General features: G+C 47.0%; 1 protein-coding gene across 1 annotated transcript in view; it reads left to right on the top strand.

Moving 5' to 3' along the window:
• The window catches only part of KCNQ3 (potassium voltage-gated channel subfamily Q member 3), a 294,355-nt gene that overhangs the window by 111,945 nt on the left and 161,400 nt on the right, over nt 1-21,010 (top strand). The gene's annotated exons all lie outside the window — the stretch shown is intronic.

Raw genomic sequence — 21,010 nt, 5'->3', positions numbered from 1 at the left:
TCTCAGCTGTGGTCAGTTCTGCACCCCCGGGGGACATTTGGCAATGTCTGGAGACACTGGTGATTGTCACAACGGGGAGGGGGTGCTACTGGCATCTAGTGAGTTGGGGCCAGGATGCTGCCAAACGTCCCACGATGTGAAGGACAGCCTCCACCACAAGGAATTGTCAGAGCACAAGCGTCAGGAATACTGAGGTCACGGACCCAGCTTTCTGTTTCCGTGGACCAGCTCTGGTGACAGGGCCCGACAGGTGACAGAAGAGCTCGAGGATATACGGGGGTCCAGGGGCGGAGCAGGAGCCAGAATCAGAGTGCCCTCCCTCCCAAACCAGAGATCCTCCCGACTGCCGTGCCGCCTCCTGAAAACAGTACCCAGGAGACGTGTGCTTGGGGGGGAAGGCAAAGGAAAAACCCAGGAACCCCACGCTGGGCCATCTGGGGCCTTGTGCGTCTGTCTGGAGGAGATCAGGCCTGTGTGTCCTGGGCTGACAGCACCAGCCAGGGGGCGCTGTGCAGGGAAGCGTGCTCAGGACAGGAGCCTCAGTTGATGGGAGGTGTGGAGGGGGCGGGTGAGAGTGGCTTTGTGCGGAGGACAGCCTTGGGTGAGTGGCAGCATAAGCTGCTCTGTGGGCCAGCACACTTAGCAGGAGATGGGAGGAGTGTGTGTGTGCACTTGCAATGTGTGCATTGTGTGCGTGTGCCTCAGCGTGCCCGTGTGTGTGCATGCACGTGTGTGTGTGCATGGGCATTACCGTGGCAGCGGTTAGGATGTAGATTCTGGAATCCAACTGGGAATGAATCCTGGTTCCCCCACTTTCTTCCTACTCAAATGTAAAGTGAGCCACTCAGCCTCATGTGCCTCAGTTTACCTATCTATAAGATGAGAAGGAAGCCCCTTCTTCATGTGAGGCTGGGGTGAGGCTTAGATGAGTCAGCAGGCAGCAGTACTTGGGTATACGCAGACTCAGTAACCGGTAGGACTTCTTATATCCCTTGTCCTGAAAATTACAGCATTTGGGACTGAAGGGGCTTCGGGGACACCTCAGCTCCCTTAGTTTACAAGGGGTGAGGCTATGCTTCAGAGCACCAGGCTCACTGCCTCACATCAGCCCAGGACAAGGCCTCTCCCCACCCACTGAGCTCTCTGCCCCCCCACCTGCTCCCCACCCCTGAACCCAGCAGTCTTCCCAGAATATTCATCTTGGAGAAACTTGGCTTGGAATGGACACTTACTTTTCTCTCTCTCTCTCTCTCTTTTTTTTATGATAGTCACACACAGAGAGAGAGAGAGAGAGAGGCAGAGACACAGGCAGAGGGAGAAGCAGGCTGCATGCACCGGGAGCCCGACGTGGGATTCGATCCCGGGTCTCCAGGATCGCGCCCTGGGCCAAAGGCAGGCACCAAACTGCTGCGCCACCCAGGGATCCCCAGACACTTACTTTTTTTGCTGGGGTGCCAACCTGGGTGAGCAGCCTGGGAACAGAAGATGTGAAGATGTGTCTTCTGCTTCTACTATATAAATAATAATAATATATATATATATATATATATATATATATATATATATATATATATATTGGAGTTCAATTTGTCAGCATATAGCATAACACCCAGTGCTCATCCCGTCAAGTGCCCCCCTCAGTGCCCGTCATCCAGTCACCCCATCCCCCCGCTCACCTCCCCTTCCACTACCCCTTGTTCATTTCCCAGAGTTAGGAGTCTCCCATGTTTGTCACCCTCTCTGATTTTCCCCACTCAGTTTCCCTCATTTCCCTTATAATCCCTTTCACTATTTTTTATAATCCCCGTATGACTGAGGCCATATGATGATTGTCCTTCTCTGACTGACTCCCTTCACTCGGCATAATACCTTCCAGTTCCATCCACGTGGAAGCAAATGGTGGGTATTCTGCTGCTTTTCCATTAGCGAGGAACAAATGTGCCTGGCACAATGCTTGGAGTCTCCTAAACTGCCTCCCCCAACAGGCCTGTGCTTGTCTCCCATGTACAGATGAGGAAACTGAGCCCCAGTGAGGAAGTGAGATTGCCTGAGGTATCACAGGGCACGTGCTGACACTCAAAGTCGGCCTACCCTCACAGCCCCCCTTACTGGACTTTCCAGAACCCAGGTGATGTCTGCCTTTTGCTGTTCCACTTTCTCTGGAGCTGAGAGGGCCATCTGAGAACCTGGGATGTCTTTAGTTTAGGAAGGCAAATGGAAAAAAAAAAGTTAAAAAAAAAAAAAAGGAAGGCAAATGGAGAACCAGGATAGTTAAGGGAATTTGGTTCCAACATTTCTGGGGGTGAGTGTGCCTCAGAAGTCCAATGAGCCTAGGCTCCTTGGTTGCAGGTGACACAGTCCTCATCTGCACTAGCTGGAGCACACGGGGGAACGTGTTGGCTCGTGTCAACAGACCACGTGGTGGGCAGGCTCAGCTGAAACCAGACACACCCCAAACCTGTGGGTGGTCTCTCCCACCCCGCTTCTCTCTGGCGGCCTGCTTGCTGCTTTCAGACCTGCCTTCCCACAGGTGGGGAATCACAATTGCTGCCAGTTCAAAACTCACCCTCCAAATGCCCTGGGCATTTCCTCTTCAACTCTCATTTGAAAATTCCAGGGAAGGCTTCTGATTGGCAGGTTTGTGATCATAAGCCAAATCCCTGAACCAATCACAGTGGTAGAGAGGCGGGACATTACGATTGGCCCACCACAGGTCGGGATGCCTCTCCCTGGACAGGGAAGTGTGGAGGGGGTGTGGCCAGCATGGTGGCGGGGGGGCAGGGAGCTAGTAGACACAAGGGAGCCCATGAGGGTGCAGGGTGGCGAGAAGCCACAGAGGGTCTGGATGGCGCCTCAGTCCCTTCTAGAAGCAGGAGAGCGCTCTTCCTGGATGTGTGATTCTTGCTCACCACAGGTAACAAATAGCGTTGAGGTCTTTTTATAGCAGGAATTTATGCTCACCAAACCCACAGCTCTGCAGTAAGGTAAAGGGAAGCATTCTGCATCCTGACCTCAATCCCATTTCTAGAGGTGCTTTGTGACATTTCCACAAATAGATCGGCTCTTAATTAAGTAGCATAAAGAATCTGCACATTGTATTTTCACCAAGAGGCCGTTGCTGCCCGGAGGACTGTTTGAGAACTGACACTGTTGCTGATTGTCCTCCTGGGTCGTGCCTTGGGGACCGTGGTGGAGACAATGCCAGGGTGATACTCCAGGCAGAAGCCTTGCACCAGGCCCTCCCCACGTTGGAAGTCCGCTTGCTGGGAAACGTGAGGAGCAGTGGCTACCAAGGGGTGCTGGGGGTGCCCCACCCACTCTGCAAGCCCCAGCAGCAAAGGCAAAGAAAAGAGCTTAGGTGGAGGGAGAATGCTGGGGTCTGCAAGGCAGGATGGTTCCGCATCCAGAGCGAGACCAGCCTGCCTTCTCACAGAAGGTAGGAAAATCTCTGGGCAGTCCAGGTGGCTCAGGGGTTTAGCGCCACCTTCGGCCCAGGATGTGATCCTGGAGACCAGGAATCGAGTCCCACGCCGGGCTCCCTGCATGGAGCCTGCTTCTCCCTCTGCCTGTGTTTCTGCCTCTCTCTCTGTGTCTCTCATGAATAAATAAATAAAATCTTAAAAAAAAAAGAAGGTAGGAAAATCTCTAAAGGAAGAATTTGCCTACCAGAAATTGGGGTGGCCCACCATGAAGTCTGGATATGGAGAGTCAGAGGAGCAGAGAGCGATGTGCCCCCTGAGTATCGTCCAAGGGAGAGGCTCAACTGACTCAAGAACATAACCTGCATATCCTTGTGGTGGAAATGGAAATATCAGGCTGGCTAGAAGCTCAGTGCCAAGAAACACTCCAATATGCCCTAATTCCTCTTGTTTGGATTCTTGTCAGACCAAGACAACTTCTGGTTTACAGCTGGTCTGCAGGGATAGACTATCCTCACCCGCAGAACTATTGTCTTTGTATCCTTGGCATCCTTGGCAATTGTTCCTGCTGCACAGTAATTATTTGGCGTGTCGGTTTATACATTGGTCTCTTGGAGTTTGGTTAATGTGAGTGTACCTCTGAGAGGACGAGACCCTGTAAATGACAAATGCACTCATGTTGAATTCCACCCTGTGAGGGTACAGGGCAGCCAGCTGCCTCTCCTGTAGATCTCCTTCTTAGCTGTTCTTCACATTTTTACAGTCCCCACTGTATTCAGTGAGTGCTCAGCAAAAGTTGGGCACTAGGAGAAAAATCAAACAAGCTCCTGTGTCTCACAATAACTCACACAGTTCAAGCCCTCTCTTGTTCAAAGCCCTGTGCCTGGCGCTGCAGGGCATGCAAAGACAAGAACACGCTCAGGGTCCCCAGGGAGCTAGTAGACAGATAAGGAGCACACACTCATAACCACAAGGCAGTGATGACCTCCACCTATTGCCACCCTAGAGCTTACAGTGTTCTCTCTTGCCTATGATCTCACCTCATTGCTGTCAAAATCCAAAATTTGCTGAGGCAGATATTGCTAACTTGAATTAGAGAGGAGGGAATGGGACAGAAAAATCTGGCTGGGTCTGCCCAAGGGCCAAGGTTTGGACACATGTTTGTCCGACTCCGTGGTTTTGACCCTTTCCATGTGCCAAAAGCTGCCCCAAATTGTCTATCTTTTTTTTTTTTTTTTGGTAGTCCTTCCGCCTGAAAATCTTCTCCCTCGCCCTCTGTCCCCTCCCTGCCTTCAGCTCTTTCTGCTCCTTGCATCTTTCCAGGTCTGGTAAGTCAGAATCCTACAGCCAGCCCTTCTGTAAATCTGAACCATTTACCCAGGCATTTATCGGACATCGTGCTAGGTGTGGAATTGGGGTCAGGACAGTGAGGAGCGGGCAGGCTCTGATCCCCAAACTCCCCAAAGAGAGAAAAAATGATCCTTGATTGGAAACTCATGAAATCAACTATGAAGTCATGACACATGAGTCATGGAGTATTTTTGCCCGAACAGGTTAAAATAGCATAATCTCCATCAAAATGAAAAATTAAATTAAAGAAAAAAAAACAGAAGAGCACGTGGACATTATGAACTGGTATTGTCACTTACTGGTACCATCTTGTGGGCAGAGCTGTCATTCCCAGAGCTAAGGAACACTACACCCACCCACCCCAACCCCCCCCAACACCACCCCCCACCCTATCCCTTCCTTCCCCTGAAACATTAAGGTGCCCCTGGGCCTATGAGCAGCATCTGACTTAATCAGCACTGCGGTCCTGGACAGTGACTCCCCTATGTCATTCTTGCTGGGTCTTCCTGAGTCGCCATGGCTTTTCAGCCTCAGCACTATCCATCTTTCCAGACTGATAATTCTGTTATGGGGGGGGGGGCAGTCCTATGTATTGTAAGATGTTTAGCAACACCCACGGCCTCTCTCAGATGCTAGCAGCACCTCCACCCACTTGTGCCAGCCAGAAATATTCCCACACCTTGCCAAATAGCCCCTGGGGGAGCACAAATCCTCCTTTCACTCCTCTGCCCACTACGGTCATCCCCATCCCTGGTGAGAACCACTGCCTCAGAGCACTGCTTGCGAGTGAATCCCAGATCAGTTGATTCCTTGCTCTGTAACCTTGGACAAGTTACTTCGCCTCTCTGAGCCTCCTCCTCTAACACTGGGTTAATAGCAGTGTTGGTCTCACAGTGCATGGGCGTTTTGTTCGGGTTGAATGACTTAATTCGTAAGATGCACCTAAATCATTGGTGTGGCAAATGGTATGTTTTGAACAGATATTAGCTATTATGATGACTTTCAAGCTACTGACCTCCCTCCTCTGTTGAGAGGGTCTTTTGAAGCCTTCTCGAGATAGAAATGAAACCGTGTGGCCTCATTGTCCTCATCATGGACAAAGTAGACTTTCCTGTCCCTTTCATCTGGGCTTAGTCATATGACTTGCTTCTGATCAATAGATACTATGAGATGTCAGCAGATGTGATGCACTCAGGGTACTTGGGATAAGCATGCATGTTTGAACATGCGTGTCCTCTTAAGCTTTTGCCAAGCCCTGGGAAGACCATGCCCTGCCAAGTCCACTAGTCAGAGGAGGATGAGAGACTCATGGGCAGATCCATCTGAGACACTAATTTGCTGACCCTTCACTTCAGCTCTTCGAAGCAGGACTTGCCAGCCTTGTGGTCCAGTCAGATGGGGCAGCCTTCCATGAAGGGGATGGAAGATGGATTAGCCAGGCTCTGGACCTGTACTGTCTCGGAGGACAGCCGTTAGCCACATATGGCTATTTACATTTAAATTAACTAAAACTGAATACAATTAAAAATTTGATTTCTTGGGTAGCCCGGTGGCTCAGTGGTTTAGTCCGCCTTCAGCCCAGGGTATGATCCTCGAGACCGGGGATCGAGTCCCACGTCGGGCTCCCTGCATGGAGCCTGCTTCTGCCTGTGTCTCTGCCTCTCTCTCTCTCTCTCTCTCTCTCTCTCTCTCTCGAATAAATAAATAAAATCTTTTTAAAAAATTTTGATTTCTCCATCACCCTAGCTGTATTCCAGGTGCTCAACAGCCTTGTGTAGCTGGTGACACCATATTGACAGCACAGACCTAGAACATTTCCTTCATCACAAAAAGTTCTGTTGGACTGTGTAGCCCTGGATTTGCCACGCAGCAAGGAGGCCCTGACTTGTCAGGCTTGTCAGATTCCAATGTAAATACCACCCATGAAAACTTACTTCTCACAGGCGTTATGCAAACCAGCAAACCCTGTGGTGCAAATTTACACTGAGATATTTTCAATGTTAAGTAACCACCTCTGAACGTGTTGATTCCAAATTAGGGCAGTTCATACCCTGGTTTATCATCCTGAAGCGTTGGTTCCTGATTAGAAGCTGCAAATAGTAATTCACTTCCCCTAGGGTGTGAATTAGAGTTAACTTGTAGGAACAGATCACACTTTTTATAATGTAGTATTTTAATGTTGAATTACACTGTAGGAAAATGCGGCAGAGAAATGTCAAGTCCTTCCCTGCCTCTGAGCGTCGTCATGTACTATTCCTCTTATCTGGGTGACTCTCTTCTTACCTGGATAACTCTTACCTAATCCCTCTTGTCTCAATTTAAATATCATTTCTTAAAAAAACAAAAAAGCCCTTCTTTGACATGGTCATCTAGATAAATTCACTTGCCTCTTGCTGTCCTCCACTCTAAGGATCCTGTCCTTTTACTTCACAGCACTTGTTATTATGTATCAGCTTGAGAGTTTAATTCACCTTTTCTGTGCCCCTTTCCCTCTAGCAGATAATTCCATAAGATAAGAGAACGCAGCTATGTTGTTCACTGCTGTGTTTCTAGCATTAGGACATTAACTAGCATATAAGCAAAAAGCAAAAGCAAACAAATCAGTTTATTACAGTAATGCAACGCTAAAAAAATAGTTTGGGAAGTCACCAAAGGGTACTTACTAGGCTCTGGAAATATTAGATGGATAAAGGGAGGGCCAGGGATCTGGTGGGGGTCACATTGCTTGTTGGTGGCAAGGTCAGGATTAGAATCCATACCTGTTGATTTGCAGGTGCTTGTTTCTGAGAACCTCGGACTCTAGGGGCAGAAGGGATCCTTAAAATCAGCCAGCCCAGGGGCTAAAAACTCAGGTGTCTACAAGAGCCAGGCTGATATGATAGGTGTGTGGACTAGCCTACATAGGACAACAGAGGACGATGGCAAGGCTGCCAGTGTCGCCAGTTAGAAGGTGTTCAATTCAACTATGTAGAAGCAAGACCAGCCAGCTGACTTGGATTGCTGACCAGAGTCTTCTGCACTAGATTCCTCCTTCCTAGCATCTCCATAAGTGTTACCAGCTTCCGTTCCTCAAAAAACAGCCGCTCTATACTGAGGGATAGCCTCCTGTGCTACTCTGGAGGGAGCAGCTTCCCATTCTCTTTCCCCAGACTCTGTCCTGTGGTCAGGACAGGTTGGCTAGTGGGCCACCCTGCTGCTTCATGGGCACCTATTTGCTTTCCAGACTGTACCTCCTAGGAGATTTTTCTGGGCAAATATCGAGGAATTTGCTCCATCATTTTGGAAGTGAACCATCAGCAGCAGCTCAACAATATAAATCATCCACATTCCCTCATTAGACTTGCTGAAGAAGGGAAAGAAATGGTGAGTCAAGCTTCTGAGCCGTGATGGAGAGTGGTGGAGAGAGCTCTAGTCTTCCCTTGTGCTGACAGCATCACCCTCCCGGATCACCCGCGGCTTCTCAGAGGATGGCTGAGTCATCCTGACCTTTAGAGATGCTCCTGCCCCCGCCTCCCTAGGCTCTGCTCACCTCAAAGAGTCTGGCATTTCCTCAGGATGAGGTGACGCTTGTATGAGCAGAGGCCAGGAGAAGAAATGTAGCTGGAGAAAAAGCAGTGTGGAAATGCCATTCTGCTCTTTCTGGAACCTGACAGCCAGAGCAGGGTGCCCACATGGCTTCAAATTCCAAACTCACTTGCAGAGTAACCCCTATGTGTCCTCTATGGTGGGGAGAGTAGGACCAGCTATGGTCACAGCCTGACAAGCATTACTGCCATCCTCACCATTACCATCACCATCATCATCATTGCCCCTGTCAGTATTTTCACCCTCACCATCACCATCGTTGCCCCTTCAATATTATCACCATCATCACCATCATTATCCTCACCATCATTATTACCATCACCATCAACTTCATTCCATCATGAGAGTGATCACCATTATCACTGTTACCATCATCACTACCATCATCGCTACCCTCACTATCATTGTTATCCCATCATCATCAATATCCTCTTTAACATCATCCCCCTCACCCTCACTGCTACCATCATCATCAGTATCATAACCATCATCATCATCACCACTATCATTATCCTCACCATCACCATCAGCAGCAATATCATTACCATCACCACCATCACACACATTAACATTACTTCTCTCACCATTACCATCATAGTTGTCATTGTCACTGTTGTTATAGCCATTATAGGAAAAAAATTATAACTATTTATTGATCCTATTATGTATCAAGTCCTCTGCTTATCATTTCATTCTCCTACCACTCTTCAAGACTCTTGCATTTGAGAAATAGGAGCCCTGAGATTCAGTGATTTATATCATGGGGAGTGGAAAAAAACCTCCCAATTATAAAGTTTCAAGATAGGATTCAACCCAGATCGTGGCTTGTCCCAAAGTGTACAATCTTGGCGTACATGAGCTCTTCCCTTCATAGTGTTCATCACAACTGTACTCAAGTAATTATTCATGTAGTAGTTGTCTTCCTGCTTGAGATCCACTTTGCTCAGTGCTGTATCCCCAGTGCATAGCCAGACCTGGCACAGTGCAGATGCTCTGTACCTACCAGTTTGCTTGAACAAGTTCCTGGAACATCACATTCCCACATTCCAAATGTATTCACCTTCATTTTATTTGTTTTAATGTTTGAGGCAGGGAGGCAGGCAGGGTATGAAGGCCCACATTCAACAAACAAGAGAAGCTGAGTTAATGCAGCTACTCTATGATTGAACCAGAACTCCAGTATTCATCTCTGACTGATGATTCAGTGATATTCTAAATTTCACTGGGGTCATAAGTGTCAGTGACTCGAGGGACAGAGAGGAATAGCATTTCACTGGAAGTCCCTCAGCAAATTAGAACTGCCACACTGTGCCCCTTGATCAGCTCACCAAATGGGAACATGGTCTCGTAAAATTGCACCATTGACCTTGTGGAGCAGTATGTTGCCAGCTAGGCTGACCTTGAGAAATTGTTCACTTTATCATAGCTCCTTGTCCTCTTCTGTGGATTACTACACATCCTTTGTCTTCCTCCTTCTCTTCTCCTTTTTCTAAACCTCCAGGTACCCACCGCCAAGTCTCACCCAGAGTGCCCAGCCCCCTTCTTACTACTGGACCCCACATATTGTTCTTCCCCCACCTCCCTTGCTTCTACTACATTGACCTTGTCTTACCCATCACCTCCACATATGTGTTCCCATCAGTTACCTACTCCCCATATCTATAGCCAGTGCTGGGTCTTTCCCAAGAATATAAACAAAGTCACTTACTATGTGTTGGTTACCTGGCCTCTCTGGAAGTTCCAACCCTGATGAGTTATGTGATCCTGGGCACTTTCCTTAACTCCTCTGGGTCTCAGTTTTGTCATCTCTGTAATAAGGATTAGAACAGCACCACTTTACAAGGTTTCCTTGAGGAGTCAGTGAGTCAATATGTGTAGAGGGCTCAGAACAGTGTTTGACACCTACAGCAAACCCAGTAAATGTCTGTTTTATTCAGCTCTGAAAATGACTAGTACTCTCCATGCACGACCTCATTTAATCCACATGACAACTATGTGAGAAAAGTATTATTATCTATATTCGAATTGAGATCTCTCTTCTTCCAGGACCCATGTCTTTTACATCAAAATAAAAAAAGTTAATTCATTCTTTCATTTAGGATACCTTTTTTTTTCTCCATATAATGTCACCAGACAATAAAAAAAAATCAATTTGTCCCTTAAGGAAGGTCTTGCAGAAGAAAATCTATGGTTGAACATTCTAGGCACCACAGCCTCCTATAGAATAGATGGTTGCAGCAGACAGAGATGGGAAGGAAGGCATGCAGTTTCCCTTAGATGACACCCCATAGGTACTTCCCACTCAGCCCATGTGCGGATCTAGCTTTGGCAATGTCTTTGAATATGGTGCACTTGTGAAGTTATTGGGAAGGCTAAGTGTTTAGCAAACATGAAGGGTTACTTCTAAATTTATATTATTAGAGAGTAGGATACTAATCCTACTCTGTATATACTCTCTATATACTCTGTATCTAGTGGAGATTTCCTCACTACCTAGAGATGCTTGGATGAGGTCATAGTATATCACTGGAGAATCCTCTTTCCTCCTTGGGCATATTTCATAATGTACTTTCCCACTTAACTGAAATCATGTCCGCAAAGAGGCCTGGATATCCCACCAAAAACACTTGTAGACAGAGGCCAATTATTGCCCAGCAACAATCTTGATTTAAGCACAAAGGACATGTGCAACTTCTCAGAATATTTTCGTCTCTTCAACCATAGTCTTCAAAATGGAAAAATGAGTAAGTAGCATCTTGTCTGCAAATTTCATTTCATTTCCTGTCTTCTTCACTGAGCAGATCTGACACAGATATGCCTTTCATTCCAGGGTAGAAAAACAAAAAAAAACACATGTAATTGAGAACTCCATACTGTAAGGATTGGGAGAACCATATGCAAAGTCATTCAGGACATCACATGGCTGTCCCCACAAGAATGTCACCTCTGGCTTGAGAAATCAAGGAGAGAGTATCTTTTGGGCGGTAGGAGTAGCTGGAAGGTCCTTGAGGAAGCCACAAACAGCACCTTGATGGTGGTACTCTTCCTGCCTTCCTGCAATGACTCATGATACCTCATCTGAGATGGCCTTTGATGAGGCAGCCTAGGGCCTTGAGGTTAATTTCTATGAGGTTATGAGGTTTCATCTTCTCCAGCTTTATGTCCACTGGCTCAATCGAATTTCCTAAGAATTTATGTGGCCTTCCTGCTGTGTTTCCCTAGCTTGGTGCCTGGAACACAGTTTGGACTCTGGTTCCAAACCCTGGTGCTAAGACTGGAACACAGATTAATGTACTGAAGGTAGTGTAATGTACGTACTATAAAAGAGTGTAAGCAAATGTATGTTTTCCCCTCTGCCTAGCATGGGATCTGGAATACAGTGTCGTCTCAGTAAAATTGTAGTGAATAAAGGAATGAATAATTGATATGATGAATGAATGAATGAATGAATGAATGAAATAGAGCAAGCAATCAAACCCACTGAATACAGTAGCTCACCAAGGGGTTTTGGAGAGTGTTTCAGGATGAAGAGGTGGCCATGCAAGTGGGCCTTATGGAGGTTACATGTGAGCAGGACCAGGTTAAACCCTACACTTTACTGTGATCTTCAGGCACTGAGACAAGGCACCAGCTCACAGGAAAGGCTCTCAGAGCTCAAAACAGAGTCCTTAAAGAAGTGACCCTGTGCTTTTTTTTACTCATGTATAAGTGATTAAAAAAAAAAAGCTATGATGTATAAGAAAATTGGCAATGGTGGTGTAGGTGATAGGGGAAGAAAAGCCCAATCCCGTGAGCAGAACTACCTATGATCCATGCTCCATGTGTTCAGTGACCGTTAGATTTTTATTACTATATCTTTGGAAGTATTGAAACACTTTTATTTTAAAATAACCACAAGGGAAAAAAACTATTATAAGTTTGAAACTTTATAGCCCAGGAGGTACAAACCCACATGTCTACAGGGGCCTGGCAAATATTGCAAAGAAGTAGTGGGACCCATGTGAGACAGTAGGGATTAGTAGGGCTTGTGGGAACTGGCAAGATCTAGTTTCTCTAATGGGAGACACCTCTGCTTCTGCCGATTGCTGCCCAGTGGCAATGGAAGCCCAGGGTTGCCAGATCTCATCTGTCACAGAGGGGGCAAATCTGGACTTTTATGTTAATTTTCATCATTCTAAAATATCTCATCACCTTAACAAAACATACTCACTTTGCCCTACTTGTCCCTCTTTCCATTCTGAACCAACAGCCAAGAAGGAGGGATTTGGGAAATTAGGTGATGATGTGGATCGTGAGAATAAGGACAGGATTCCTTCTGAAAGAAGTGTTAATAGATGAGGGATAGAGTCAGATTTCTGGGTAAGTGGTTGGTGAAGAAACAGCACTTCTTTGAAGAGGTCTGATGGTGAAAAAGAAAGGGTCATGGTTTGGGTTTGAACGAGGGTCAGTCAGGTGGATTCAGGACATGTAGAAAGAGGTTAAGAGATCAGCATCCTCTATCTGAATTTATGGAAGACCAACCACGGGCAATCATAAATGCAAGATTGGGCAAGGGAGGGGTCAGTTATTGATGGATCAGTAACAATCCACAGGCAGGTGGATTAATTGGATCAAGTGGGAAGAGTTGGCTCAACAAGCAGAAAGGACACTTCTCCAGGTCTGGAAGGAACAGAAATAGGAAGAAGATGGGGTGGGGAGAAGAGTCAGGATGTTTTTGTGCATGCAAAGCCATCCCCTTTATTGGAGACAAAAGGTGATGCATGAGTGTTATTTTTGTCTAGCGAAAAGTGCATGGTTGTGTGAGTTTTGTACTGGGTGATTAGAGGTGCCTAAGCCCTGTGAATCTCCTTTTCCAACAGCTTTCTGAAGTTAAAGAGATGGTAACTACACAGCTGACATAGAACTCCAGCCTTTCCAAGTTCAACGGATAGGAAATTCATTGAATGGATAGGTTTCCAACAGAGAAACCAGATCTGGATTAAACCCACAGTGGAATGGGCCACTGTGTGTGCTTTCATTCATTCACTTACTCATTTTTCATGGACTCATTTATTCATTCAGTTATTAAATTGCTGTGCTAGGAACTGAGGATAGGGAAGTTGCTTGCAGCTAGAAGGAGGGACCGTAAAACATGTACATACATGATTGGGATCCAGGGTAGCATATCTGTGGACATGGCCAGGGCAAAAAGATGAAGAGCTCAGAAGTTAAGTGCAGAAGCACCTGGGAAGAGGAGGCATCTATGTTGAACCCCTCAGGATGGAGAGAATTTGTATCCAGCTGCGTAGATGGTACTCCCATCTTGCTTTAAGGCTGAAAAAGACAAACTGCCAACTCTCAATAGGCACCTCTGCCATTGAACTTTACCAGTAGTTCCTACCTGTGGAGCAGTTGGGCAGTACTGTGGAGCTCAGGAGGACACCTCTTCAGCAGTGCTTCATGCTTTGCCTCCCGGTTGGCTCTGCTTTCTCTTCCCTTTCTCATTATTTGTTCTGGACCAGAGCTGTCCAGTAGAACCTTTCTGTGATGGTGGAACTGTTTTGCATTTATGCCATCCAGTTCGGTAACCTCCAGCTACATGTGACTGTTGAGCACTTGAAATTTGGCTAAAGAACTGAAGCAACTGAACTGTAAATTTGATTTAATGGTAATTAATTGAAATTTAAATAACCACATCTAGCTAATGGCTAATGTATCAGATAGCATAGCTTGAGACTTAGGACTTCTTGCAGCGTTCCATATCCATGTGGCATCCAGCTCAGTTCCTGGTGCTTGGTTAGATGCTCATCAATATAAGTGCAATGAAGGAAATTATTTTTTAAACATTTATTTGCTTATTTTAAAGAATGAGGGTGGGGAGGGGCAGAGGGAGAGGGAGAGATGATTCCAAGCCGACTCCATGCAGAGTGTGGAGCCCACGTAGGGCTCCATCTCAGGACTCTGAGATCACAACCTGAGTGGAAATGAAGACTCAGTTGCTTAAACAACTGTGCTACCCAGGCACCTATAGGAAACTATTTTTTGCTGCTTAAAGTCCAGAATGATCCTCTAAAAGGGAGCATACCTTTTTTTTTTTTTTAAAGGTTTTCATTTTAATTTCAGCCTGTTACATTAGTTTCAGGTGACAATGGAGTGATTCAACAATTCCATACATCACCCCATGCTTATCATGATAGATAAAGTACTCTTAATCCCCTTCACCTGTTTCACCCATCCCCCCCGGAACCCTCAGTTTGTTCTCTATAGTTAAGAGTGTTTGTCTCTTTTATCCTTTATTTGTCATGTTTCTTAAATTCCCCATAGGAGTGAAATTATATGGTCTTTGTCTTTCTCTGACTTATTTCACTTGGTATTACACTCTCCAGCTCCATCCACATTGTTGCAAATGGCAAGATTTCATTCCTTTAATGGCTGAGTAATAGTCTATTGTATATATATCTACCACTTCTTTTTTCCATTCATCTGTTGATAGACTTTTGGGCTGTTTTCAAAATCTGGCTGTTGTAAATAATGCTACAATAAACAGAAGGGTGCATGTATCCTTTCAAATTAGTGTTTCTTGTATTTGGGGGGTAAATACCCCGTAGTGCAGTTACTGGATCGTAGGGTAGCTCTATTTCTAGTTTTTTTTTTGAGGAGCCCACATACTGTTTTCCACAGTGGCTGCACCAGTTCGCATTCCCACCAACAGTGCCTGAGGGTTCCTTTTTCCTCTACATCCTCACGACTAACTTGTTTCTTGTGATTTTATTTCAGCCGTTCTGACAGGTGTGAGGTGATACCTCATTGTGGTTTTTGATTTGCATTTCCCTGATGATGAGTGATAATGAGCATCTTTTCATGTGTCTGTTGGCCATCTGTTGGTCTTCTTTGGGGAAATGTCTGTTCATATCTTCTGCCCATTTTTAATCAGATTATTTATTTCGGGGGTGTTTAGTTGTAAAAGTTCTTTATATATTTTGGATACTAACCCTTTGTCAGGTATGTCATTTGCAAATATCTTCTCCCATTTTGTAGGTTGTCTTGGAGGGTTTTTTTTTAAGATTTTTATTTATTTGACAGAGAGAGAGAGATATTGTACAAGGGGAGAGGCAGAGGGAGAGAGAGAGAGAGGCAGGGGGAGGGGCAGAGGGAGAGAGAGAGGCAGGCTCCCCGCTGAACAGGGAGCCTGATGCAGAGCTCAGTCCCAGGACCCTGAGATCTTGACCTGAGCTGAAAACACTTAACCAACGGAATCACCCAGGCACCCTGTCTTTTGGTTTTGTTGATGTTACCTTCACTGTGCAGAAGCTTTTTATCTTGATGAAGTCCCAGTTGTTCATTTTTGCTTTTATTTCCCTTGCCTCAGAAGCCCTATCTAGAACAACATTTCTAGAGCCAATGTCAGAGACATTACTACCTGTGCTGTAGAAGACAGAGTATCTTTATAGAGAAGACCTTTTTACCACTGAGTGTGTTCCCTCCCATGGATCTGGTTTTGCAAGTTTTCCAGTAAAAGGTGCCCCATGTGTATTTCCAACGTCAGTGTGTGGCCAAAGGCCAGGCTTTGGGGGAAGGTGAGGCTACTGTGCCCAAAGAGGCAGAGAAATTGGGGTTTATGGTCATGATAAAGCAGTGGGGAGAGAAGATTGGGTGAAATAAGGAAACTAAGGCCATTTGCTTGTCAGATGACACTCCCCATAACCTGCCCCTACCGATCTTAATGATCCAGACTGATGAAATGGTAATGATGAGTGGATATTTTAAAGAAACCAGTGAAGAGGCGGACCCATGTACCTTCGGGTTCAGAGCAAAACAGAGATCCCACCCAGCAGGAAATCCTGGTATTAGGAAGTCTCTTGGTTCTTTCCGGCAGCAAAACAAAGCCCCACAAGCTGGATAGGTTATAAACAGCAGAGAGTTATTTCTCACTGTTTGGAGGCTGGAAGTGCAAGATCATGGTGCCAGCATGATGGGATGAGGGCTCCCTCCCAGGCCAACCTCTTGTAGTGTCCACGTGTGGCAGAAGGGGAAGCACTGCAGGGTCTCTTATAAGGCCACTTGCCCCATCCATGAGGGTTCCCCACTCATGCTTAAGCACCTCCCGAAGGCCCTATCTCTTAACACCAGCACATGAGGGTTAGGATTCCAACTTGTGAATTCTGGGGAGACAGAAACATTCACACCATTGCAACAGGTATCTGAGGGCAACACATTGAATTCCCAGGCATTTGGGATCGCTGAGGACACACTGGATCAGTTTAGGGTTTTGAGGGGTGAGGGAGCCTCTGGGACACCCAGTTGGACTTGGTGGAATTGAGCGGATAAATGAGCAAATGGATGGATTCAGGGAAAGAGTTAAGAGTTAATATACAACATAGATTCTTGTTCTCTTAAAAAATTCATCAGTCCCATCTGTGAGGGCCCTGGTCCAGCTCTGGTCCAGCCCCTACATTGTTGGGCGGAGGCACCTGAGGCCCAGAGAGGCTAGAAGACTGGACTGAGGCCACACAGCAGTCTGATTAATGGCAGGACACAAGCTGGCTCCAGGTCCCACATCTCTGACTCTGATGGCTTTTCCATCATATTCCAGGCACTCTTGCACTGTGGGAAATGGGATTTCTCAGTATGCAACTCCTTTAATGGGTTTGCTCTGTGGTACCTCCTCATGCTCTGCACTGGCTGCTCCTGGGGTTTGCCAAGCCAACCTCCCCCACATGATGTAGGCTCGGCTAGGAGATAGCCCACTGAGGAGGGGATGAAGAAGGCCTCGGAGTTCACAGCTATGTGGTCTCTGCATCCGTCCTCCCTCCCTGCCACCCCCAGGGCCATTACCAACCCCCAGAGCCAGTTTTCTGCCTGGCTGTGTCCTGCCAGAAGCAGCTCACTTTTCTCTGTGTCAACATCTCCTCAACAGGAAAGGGCATTTGCTGACAAACAAACGGCGTGTTCCTGAGAGCACAGATGGGAATTGTGGATGGGCGGGTGGCGTTCGGGGCTGATGGTAGCAAGTGTTCTCTTACACCCTCGGCTTCCCTGCGCACACCACTATCAAAGCATGGGCTTCCAGAGTGCAGTGATAGAAGTAACAGCAATAAAAGTGAAGTGAACAGTCCCTAAGTGCCAGGCCCTCCTCTGAACACTTCCAGAGATGAACCAGCCAGCGGCCCTCTGAGGTGGGTACCATGGTTATCTCCACAGAGGGCAGGGGGCTCGTCCCAACTCACACAGTTAGGAGATCGACGAGTGGGGATTTGAAGAGTGTTTTTTTTTTTTTTAAGATTTTATTTATTTATTCATGAGAGACACAGAGAGAGAAGCAGAGACATAGGCAGAGAGAGAAGCAGGCTCCGCAGGGAGCCCGACATGGGACTTGATCCCAAGACCCTGGGATCATGACCTGAGCCGAAGGCAGATGCTCAACCACTGAGTCGCCCAGGGGCCCCCAGAGCTGGGATTTGAACCCAGCCAGTCTGACTCCAGGATCTGTGCCCTGAGCCAAACAGGGGGAGTTCTGGTGAGCCAGGGATCCAGTTCTGCCCTATGCATTAGTGTGTGACTTTGGAGCCACGTGGAAGCCTCGACCTTCAGTATCTCCTAAGCAGGGTAACATCCACTCTCATGCAATCACCATAAGGACTAGAATAAGCAGTATGTGATCGTGGCCCCTCCACACTCTGCCCAGCACCCCAGAGGCTCGCAGGATATTGGAGAGAGAATATTACAGAAGCCATTTGTCTCCCTAACCCATCTGAGGCTTGCCACAACATTTTCCCTCTTACTCAGCTCATCCCTTCACAGCCCTGAGGTGGTTCCCATCTTCCCTGTGTCAGGTTAATTTGGAAAACCATGTGGATGTGAAGAATATGACATGCATTTTATGGGGTTTCTCTCCTGACTGGTGTTTTACAGAGCTCATTTCTGTACTGTCAGACTTCCAAGTTCAGCCTCATAGCACAGAATCAACCCCTGCAAGGGCCAGAGGCAGGGGAGAGGATATTGAATATTTACTATGTGCCAGGCACAGACTGAGGCCCATTGGTTTTTATCCTCACACTGAGCTCGAATGCATTTAGCCAGAGCCATGATTTGTGCATCGTGACTCCTGAACTGCAGTCAGCAGCTTCGGGGGTGTGTGGCCCTTGACACTCTGAATACTGTGTCTATAGAAATGTGTTCTGAGTCCCAAACCATTGGCCAAACACAGGGCATGTTGGTACCGGCCCATCTATAAGTGGGAGGTGATTCTGTAGTTCTTAACCTGAGGAACATTCGATCTCTGGTGGGCCCATGGACAGGCTTCAGGACTTCTGCTCCCCCTTGAATTATATGTGTGTGCTGTGGCCAATAGTAGCTTATGGAGGGGCTTTATACAAATTAGGAAAAGGTGAACCTCAACATCTTCAGGAGGAATAATTGCGAAAGGGGTCTCCTCATTGGGGACATTCATTACCAAAATGGAATTACTGCCCCACGACTCAGGGCTTGCTTATTAACCTGTGAGCTGGATTTCAGCCTCTGCTGGAGGACTCTTGGCCTGATGCCCTTATGCAGTGCACAACCTGAACAATGCTCTAGGAATCTCTGTGAGTTGTTTCCTCATGTATGATCATTTTGGAGAGGAATTTACTGGTTGCATTGGGGCATTTCTGATCCAAAAATATTTAATAATCACTAGTGATAAGATGAAGGGTACATAATACTGAGAATAACTATGAGGAGAAAGGAGAGGTCCATAAACTCCTGCTGGGAGGGAAAGATGACAGGTCAAGGGCAGGGAGGCTTTGGCCAGGCAGAGGGGAGGTGAAGGGTGCAGGGTTTGGGCTCATGGACCCAGAGGAGGGCTGCCTCCTGAGGCATGAGGCATATGAGGAGGATCCTCATATCCTCCTGGGCATGCTCCTTAATTATCATCTGCAGAGCAAGGATAATAAATCCTACCTCACAGAGTGTTTCTGGGATTAGAAAAAGAGGAAGACTAGCAAGTTGGGCCAGAGAAGGAAGACAAAGGGAATTCCAGGCGGAGGGTACAACTTGAGCAAAGGTTTGTTGGCCAAGAACAGAACAGTGTGACTCTCTTAGTATTATAGGAATATAAGTGGATGTTGGGGGTGAGGAAAGTTAAGGATAAAGGGGATTCAAGAACCAGCAGGAAGACATGGCCTGGAACAATGAAACTGGGGATCAAGGAAAGCCTCTATTAGATCACCTGCCTCAGAAGAGTGGAGGGCTGGCATGGCAAGGGGACTGATTCATTGTGTCTTCAGAAGATAGAAGCATAGCCTGGGGTGGAGATGCCACACACCATGGCAGAGCTGTCCAGCCAGGACCAGGTACCCCAGAAGGCAGGGGCATGCCTCCTGCAGTAATGCACTGTTGGCTTACCTCTCTGCTGGGATTCTCTGGAATTCTGGCCTGAGATCCTGGCACATCACCCTGAGGAAGCTTGGTGATCTTGGATGAGCCCATAAGCCTCTCTGATCTTGGTCTCTCAGTGCTGAGAAAATTGGCCCAATCATGGTGCCTGCCTCACAGAGCTTGGTAGAGTATGAGGCATGTCCATGGCCATCAGCTCACTAAATCTTCAGATGATCCTGGGAAGGATCCAGGCACCATTTGTTTCTACTCCATGCATGTGGAAACTGAGGCTCAGAAAAGTTAAGTGACTTGCTCAACTTTTGCAGTTAAGCAGCAATTGGAGAGAATATCCTTGTTAGTCCTCCCACTTACTCTCCCATGCTGACCTTGGCCTCAATTTGTGCTGAGATTATCTCAGGGCATTAGCCAGGTGGGTGGTAGGCAGTAACAAGGATGGGAATGCAAACCAGTGTCCATGCTGCTCTGACCAGTGTTGATGCCACTCTGACCTGCGTTAATTATGTATATTATGTTCTGCTTTCAACAAGTAATCCCAAGGTTTATTTTTTTTAAAGATTTAGTATTTATTTTAGAGAGATAGAGAGAAAGAGAGTGCACAAGAAGGGGGAGGGACAGAGGGAGAAGCAGACTCCCTACTGAGTAGGGAGACCATTGCAGGGCTCAGTTTCAGGACTCCAGGATCATGACCTGAGCCAAAGGCAGATGTTTCATCGACTGAGCCACCCAGGCATCCCAACAAGTATTGAGCATTTTGAAACAACAAATATTTATTATCTTCCTGTTTGGGTCAGGAATCTTGCTCTGGCTTTGCTGGAGATCTCTGATTCAAGTCTCTTACACATTGCTATCAGACTGCCTGGTGGGGCTGCAGTCTCATCTGATGGCTGGTGTGTGTGTGGGGGGGTCTGCTTCCGGGATCACTCTTGTCATCTTTGGCAGGCCTTGGTCTCTCCCCACATGGACCTCTCCATGGGCTGCCTCACAACATGGCAGCCAGCTTCCCCCAGGGCTAGTGACTCAAGTGAGAGTGAGAGAATTCATGAGAAAGTCTTCAAGAAGGATATCACAGTCTTTTTATAACCTAATTTCAGAAATGACATCCCATCACTTCTGCCCTGTAATGTGCATTAAGAGCAAGTCTCTAAGTCCAGGTGACACTCAGAGGGAAGAGTCTGTACAAATGAGTGATTACCAGGAGACAAGGATGGTTGGAGCATCTGAAAGATTGGGGATACCTGGGTGGCTCAGCGGTTTAGCGCCTGCCTTTGGCCCAGGGCGCAATCCTGGAGTCCCGGGAT

Source organism: Nyctereutes procyonoides, unplaced genomic scaffold, assembly GCF_905146905.1.
Source record: "Nyctereutes procyonoides isolate TBG_1078 unplaced genomic scaffold, NYPRO_anot_genome, whole genome shotgun sequence".
Lineage (NCBI taxonomy): Eukaryota > Metazoa > Chordata > Mammalia > Carnivora > Canidae > Nyctereutes > Nyctereutes procyonoides.
Note: the sequence above shows the minus strand (reverse complement) of the source record. Positions and strands in the feature narration are given on the sequence as shown.